A 6096-nucleotide genomic window follows, 5' to 3' on the forward strand; every position below is an offset into this window, starting at 1 on the left:
CTCATGAACTGTGGGACCGTGACCTGAGCTGAAACCAAGAGTTGGACGCTTAACCCTCTGAGCCACCCAGGCGCCCTGTGGATATGTTTTAAAACTATCAGGCTTCCATAGGCAAAATTAATGGATTTAGGAACAAAGGGATGTTATGGAACTTAAATTTTTTTGAACTTCCATTCTCTGAGATTCTGGTTTGGAGGTTTTGCTCGTTTGAAGGGTTTGTTACCAAAGAAAGGAATTCTTCCAACAAAGGCTGAGCAATGGTTCCACTGATTTGGGGGTAAGACTGCCATCTAACCATGTTGCACGCCTTGTGACACTGGAGAGGCAAGAGAAGGAAAAGGAGAAGAACAAGGTTATGGTATTAGCTGGAGTGAGTCACCCTGATCGTTGAGCAGATAGTTCTATCAGACACACAGATCCCTTAGCAATGAAGGTACTGGCTGAAAGTAAAGGGAACTCAGAATGGCTTGTGGAGAAAGGGAGTCACTAAGGTGGTGAAGTCCTCATGATCAGCGGAAGCAGCGAGAGCTGGCATCCATACTTGTATCTCCTTTCTTGAAGAGTATCACGTACACTTTTATGTGTTTTAATTTTTATTTTATTTCTTTGCCCTCTTCTCCACTGTTATGTGTAGGGTGTGCTATTGTTGGTAAACTTCATTATTTATTTAGCCTACACATTACAAAGGAATGGATATCAACCAGAGGTTCTGGACTTAGACATGGACAGATGGATGTGGCAACTGATGAAACATTGGCTGACTTTCTTGGAGAGTTATTGAGTGAAGTGCGCCTTTGATTGTATGAAGGATATTTGCAACATTTTAAGTAGCACCTTTTTTGAAGTATAAGCATTGAAAGCAGAGGTTGTATCAGTGTTGGGCAGCCAAAGAGATGACTTTGAGTTAGACATTTGTGTGGTGTTATTTTCTGCCGTTTACCATTTGAGTTCTTTTTCTGTGTTTGGGGAATCCCCACTGTGTTTCTTGGTGGTGATGAGCATTGCTTACAGAAAGTGAGAAAGACGGTTACTCGCTTTTTCTAGCCTTCTTAACAGTGAGAGTGTATGCATGTGACCTCGGCTTGATCAATCAGATGACATCTTGACTTCAACTTTATGAGAAACTCTGAGCCAACACATTCACAAAAATGCTCCCAAATTCCTGATTTATAGAAACTGTGTGAGATAATGTTTCTTGTTTTAGGTACCTTCCTTGTGGGAGAATTTGTTATGCAGCAATGGATAGCTGATACATCCTCCCTTCTCCATAAGGAGGGGATGCATCACAGTACCTACACAACTGTGCAGAGATATTCTCATCATCAGTCTCCGCAATCACTATTTCATTCTTTGTCTTGTCTTGTGTAACTGCCAGGAGGCTTATCCTGGAAGAATTCCTTCAACAATCTCTTAGCATTTCTGGCATGGGCAGATTAGCAACTTTATTCAAAATGTAAGAAAGGCTTGACAACTATTATATTGTTCTCAGATTTTGAGATCTCTGCCTAGGGTCATAGGCAACATGAAAACTTTGCCATCCTGCAAGAAAAATCCTCACACATATTAAGTAAAAATGCAGTAAATGTAAAAAGTAAATTAGAGTTCTAGAAGGTTTCTACATCCAAATAAACCAGATATGTTCTTTCTAAATCTCTCTGGTGGTTGATCCTGCCAGTTACTTGAGCAAGTTAACTAACTTCTCTCTTCAGTTTCCGTATCTGTAAAATAGAATAACAAGGGTATCTATCTCATATGGTTCTTATGAAGGCAAGTGAAATAATCTATGGTAACATATACCTGGTATGTAGGAAATATTCAGTACATTTTAGGTATCATTTTTAATCATCACCTTGTTCAGGAAGCATTGCCAAAGTGCTGTATTTTCCAAGGGTAGATTGTCTCAGAAGTTTTATGTAATGTAGGCTCTATCACTTTTTAAAGTTTTCAGACCAACTCGAAATTTCATATCTTTTATTCTTGCCTTCTCTCTTGTTCTCAACAGACTAGAAAAAGATTTGTGAGATGATAAGGTGTTTTTAAAGCGTGAGCGCCCTCATGCTTAAATCCCTGTTTTTTTGGCTCCATGATCAATCCATTTATTGAACAAAGTGAAGGTAAACAGATATGTCTTTGTATCATACTTCCGACTTGCCATCTGGCCATCACTAGGGGGAGACATGAATGTTGTCTTGTTTTTTGTTTTAATTATTTAAGAGGAATTACTATGTTTTTTTAATGTTTATTTTTAATTTTTAATGCTTATTTATCTTTGAGAGAGATAGAGAGACAGAGTGCGAGCAGGGGAGGGCAGAGGGAGAGGGAGACACAGAATCCAAAGCAGGGTCCAGGCTCTGAGCTGTCAGCACAGAACCTGACACGGGGCTCGAACCTGTGAACCGTAAGATCATGACCTGAGCTGAAGTCAGATGCTCAACCGACTGAGCCACCCAGGTGCCCCTATTTATTTATTTTTGAGAGAGAGAGAGAGAGAGAGAGACAGAGAAAATGAGCCAGGGAGGGGCAGAGAGAGAGGGAGAGAAAGAATCCCAAGCAGGCTCTGCACTGTCAGCACAGAGCCAGACATGGGGCTTGAACCCATGAACTGTGTGATCATGACCTGAGCAGAAATCAAGAATCAGATGGTCAACTGACTGAAGCCCCTCAGGTGCCCTGAAGAATTAATATGTTTTTGAAAATTTGTTTACAAACATGAAACCATATAGAGCCTTGGTTTGCAACTACTGCTGTCCTAATGCATTAATTTGGATATTTGAAAAATGAATTTTAAAAAGTATAAAATTTTCAGCCTCACATGGAAGTGCGAAATAAGCTTTTTAATGTAAGCCTGTCATGACATCAGTCAGAAATGTGGGGAAATTGAGAAGCTGCATAAATTTTCCTGTAACTCTTCAATGATTCTCTACTAAGAGTTTGATATATAACAGACATCATAACATCATAACTACATTATAATATCATAACATTATAACATCATAACTATGTAAGTATGCATAAGTAAGTCAATTTTATATAAGTAAATACAGAGACTCAGAATGCGTAAGATGTTTATATCAAAAATTGTGCTATTTTATGCTTTGTCAGTAACTCCTCAGGTTTAAATGCAGTCTTCGAACGTATGATACTAAGTGACTCATCACTCAACAGTTCGCTTATTTCTGAACACACTGGGAAAAAATAGCCTTTGGTTCTTTTTATTACTTTTTGTCTATATTTTCTACATGCCAATATTAGAAATATACACCAGTCTCTTGCGCTCCAAAAATGTTTCCACCTCCTTCCAACCTCCCACTGGAGGGCAGTAGAGAACCATCCAGACCATCACTGATTTTGGACCTCCCTGGCTCTAATGTGACAAATTAAATCTTAAAATGCCTAATACTTATTTCCTTCTGCTAAAATGTCATAATCAAAGTATCTTTTCAGGAAATCAATATGCTTCCATAAAAAAAGCCATAATTTATTGTAAAAATAAAAGAAAATAGAGCAAAAGTTTTGCATTTATAAGCATATACTAAGTGGAAAAAATTAAAACTACATGACAAATGTGCTTTGTTTGCGGTGGGATTTTTGTAGCTGACTGGCTGAAACTTCCCAAAATGCTAGTCCTAAAAAGTACGTTGGATGTGAATCTTGCTCCACAAACTCTGCTATAGCACATTAGATTATTAAAATTATATCAACCATAATTTTGAGCACCCAGCCAGCCAAAATGATGGCGAAGTCTACGTAAGTCATTTCTTAGACTCCCCTAGTCACCCTGATCCAAGTAAATCACTCAAAGATTTCAGGAGTTCTATATAGGGAGGCACAGTAGTCCCCGGCCACAGTGGTTAGGTCTGCGATGCCCAGTGCCCTTTGAAAGTAGCCAGGCTTCTAGCTTCTTCCTGCACAGGAAATGGGATTTTTTTTGTTATAGCTGGAAATCCCAGTGCCTTGGTCCCTGTTTCCCTGAGATCACTAGCCATCATTGATCAGGTTCTGTCACTGTTAGGAGGAAAATTTTTCCTTTACCCTTCAAGGTTCTCTTGGCTGGCCTAAGAATTAAGTTGACATGAGGCAGAATCACAGGAAAAAAAAAATTAATTTAATTACATACATAGGGGGACTCCATAAGAATATGAAACCCACAGGCAGTCAGGAAATTGAGGCTTATCCAGAGCTAAGGAGAAAGGGCCAGGGGTCTGGGGCTTCAAAAGGAAGATAATTCCCAGGAAGACAAAAGAGATAAACGTTTGGTAAACAAATGTGTGTTGGGCCATCCAGAAACAATGGGACATAAAGAAGAGTTTTGTACTGTAGTTGTTTATGGTGATTGCTCCCTTCCTGGAGCAGGTCCTCTGTCTAAATTCTTTTAGGCAGTCAGTGGGAAGGTCAAAGTTTCTTCCTCAGCCTTTTGTTTCTTAAAAATAACCAGCCTAAAATAATCCACAGGCCAAAGAGAAACATTTTGGGGAGGCAAATTTTGCGTCCCTTACAGTCAGTCACCAACCTGGATGCTTTCAACAGTGGTCGTAGGTTGTCACCCCTTGCAGAACCTTTCCTGATTTCATTGACTTCTCTGCCTTCCAAAAAGAATGGATTTTTTTCCCCTACTCACCCTTTCCCACCTAGATTCATAGTTTAACCTCTTCAGTGATCCCCGGCTTTCACTAAAGGCAAAACCAGAGGTAGTCTTTAGGCATAAGGCCTACTAAGCACTGGGGACTGGCAACCATCAGCAGAAGGTGGGGAAGGAAGGAAAATTGCAGCAAAACCAAAATACAGTCTAATGTCTTCACAAATTATCCCCACAGAAGCTGGAACTGAAGAGCATTCTCTGCCTAGTAATCTCCCACTGGAAACCACAGGCATTCTTCATGCCTCTAAGCACCTTCCAACTGCATTCAAAATCAGGGCTGTGAGTCTGGAAATCTTTCTTTGCTAATTTGTTGTACATGAATGCCTGTAGAAGCCTTTGAATGGTAAATGCTGTGGGAGGGGCAGTTTCCATGGTGACTTTTCAGTGCACCCTTTTCCTTGCACTTCAATTAGATCTTCATTGCTGAGCTGCTGTGAATGAGAAGGTAAGGACTCGGTCACATCTGGGGGGCAGGAGGCTGCATCTAGACGCAGCCTTTCTAGATGCAGATACATTGTGAACCCGCTGAGTTGTACTATGCTTGCCTGGTCCCGTCTCTACACGGTTGCCCCAGCCCCATTGTGGGAAAAGCTGTTTGCAACACCCACGACAAAAGGTCAATTTCCTTAACATCCGAACAAGTTAATGTGAACAATACCAAAACAATAGGGAAAAATGGGCAAAGGACATAAATAGCTCCCAGAGAAAGAAAATTGATGGCTTACATTATATGAAAATACGCCAATCTAATTCATAATGAAAGAGATATGTACTTAATTAGATAAAGATTCCATTTTTTACCTACCACCCTGGAAAAGATCTTAAGGTTTGATAATGTGCTGTGTTCAGAGAATATGAAAAACCATCATTTTATACACTCTTAGTGGGTGGATAAATTGGTATAATTTCTTTGGAGAATGATTTAGTCCTTCTTCTAGAAAGACATCCTACAAGTGTAATTACATTTGACTTAAAAACACAAGTAAAATCATATTTATCGGAGCCTTGTTGAAGCAAATGATGAATAGATTAAATGAGTTACTGATAAATCAGACAGTTACTCAGACAGAGACAAAAATAAAGTTAGGTTTTCCTCACACCCCATGAGTTGTGTGTTCAGCCTATTGGCTAAACACTGTTAAAGGATAATTCTCAAAAAAAAAAAAAAAAAAAAAAGTAAAATCATGACTGTCATGCAGATATAAAATGAACACGTGTTCCAGATTTTATTTTGCTCATAACGAAGGAACTAGGCAGATGTCATAACTGGCTCAAAGGAGAAGTCAGAGAAGGACAAATTCATGTGGAGCAAAGGAGTGTTGAAATGAATGTGCAAAATGTGGGTTTTCCACAGGTGGGGGAGCTTGTCCCTGCACCTGCCAGCATTGATTTGCATGTGGGTAGACAGGAGTTACTTTGCATTGTTATCTGTGATTTACAGAGTTGTAAAATAGCTC

This window comes from Panthera leo, chromosome C2, assembly GCF_018350215.1.
Source record: "Panthera leo isolate Ple1 chromosome C2, P.leo_Ple1_pat1.1, whole genome shotgun sequence".
Classification (NCBI taxonomy): domain Eukaryota; kingdom Metazoa; phylum Chordata; class Mammalia; order Carnivora; family Felidae; genus Panthera; species Panthera leo.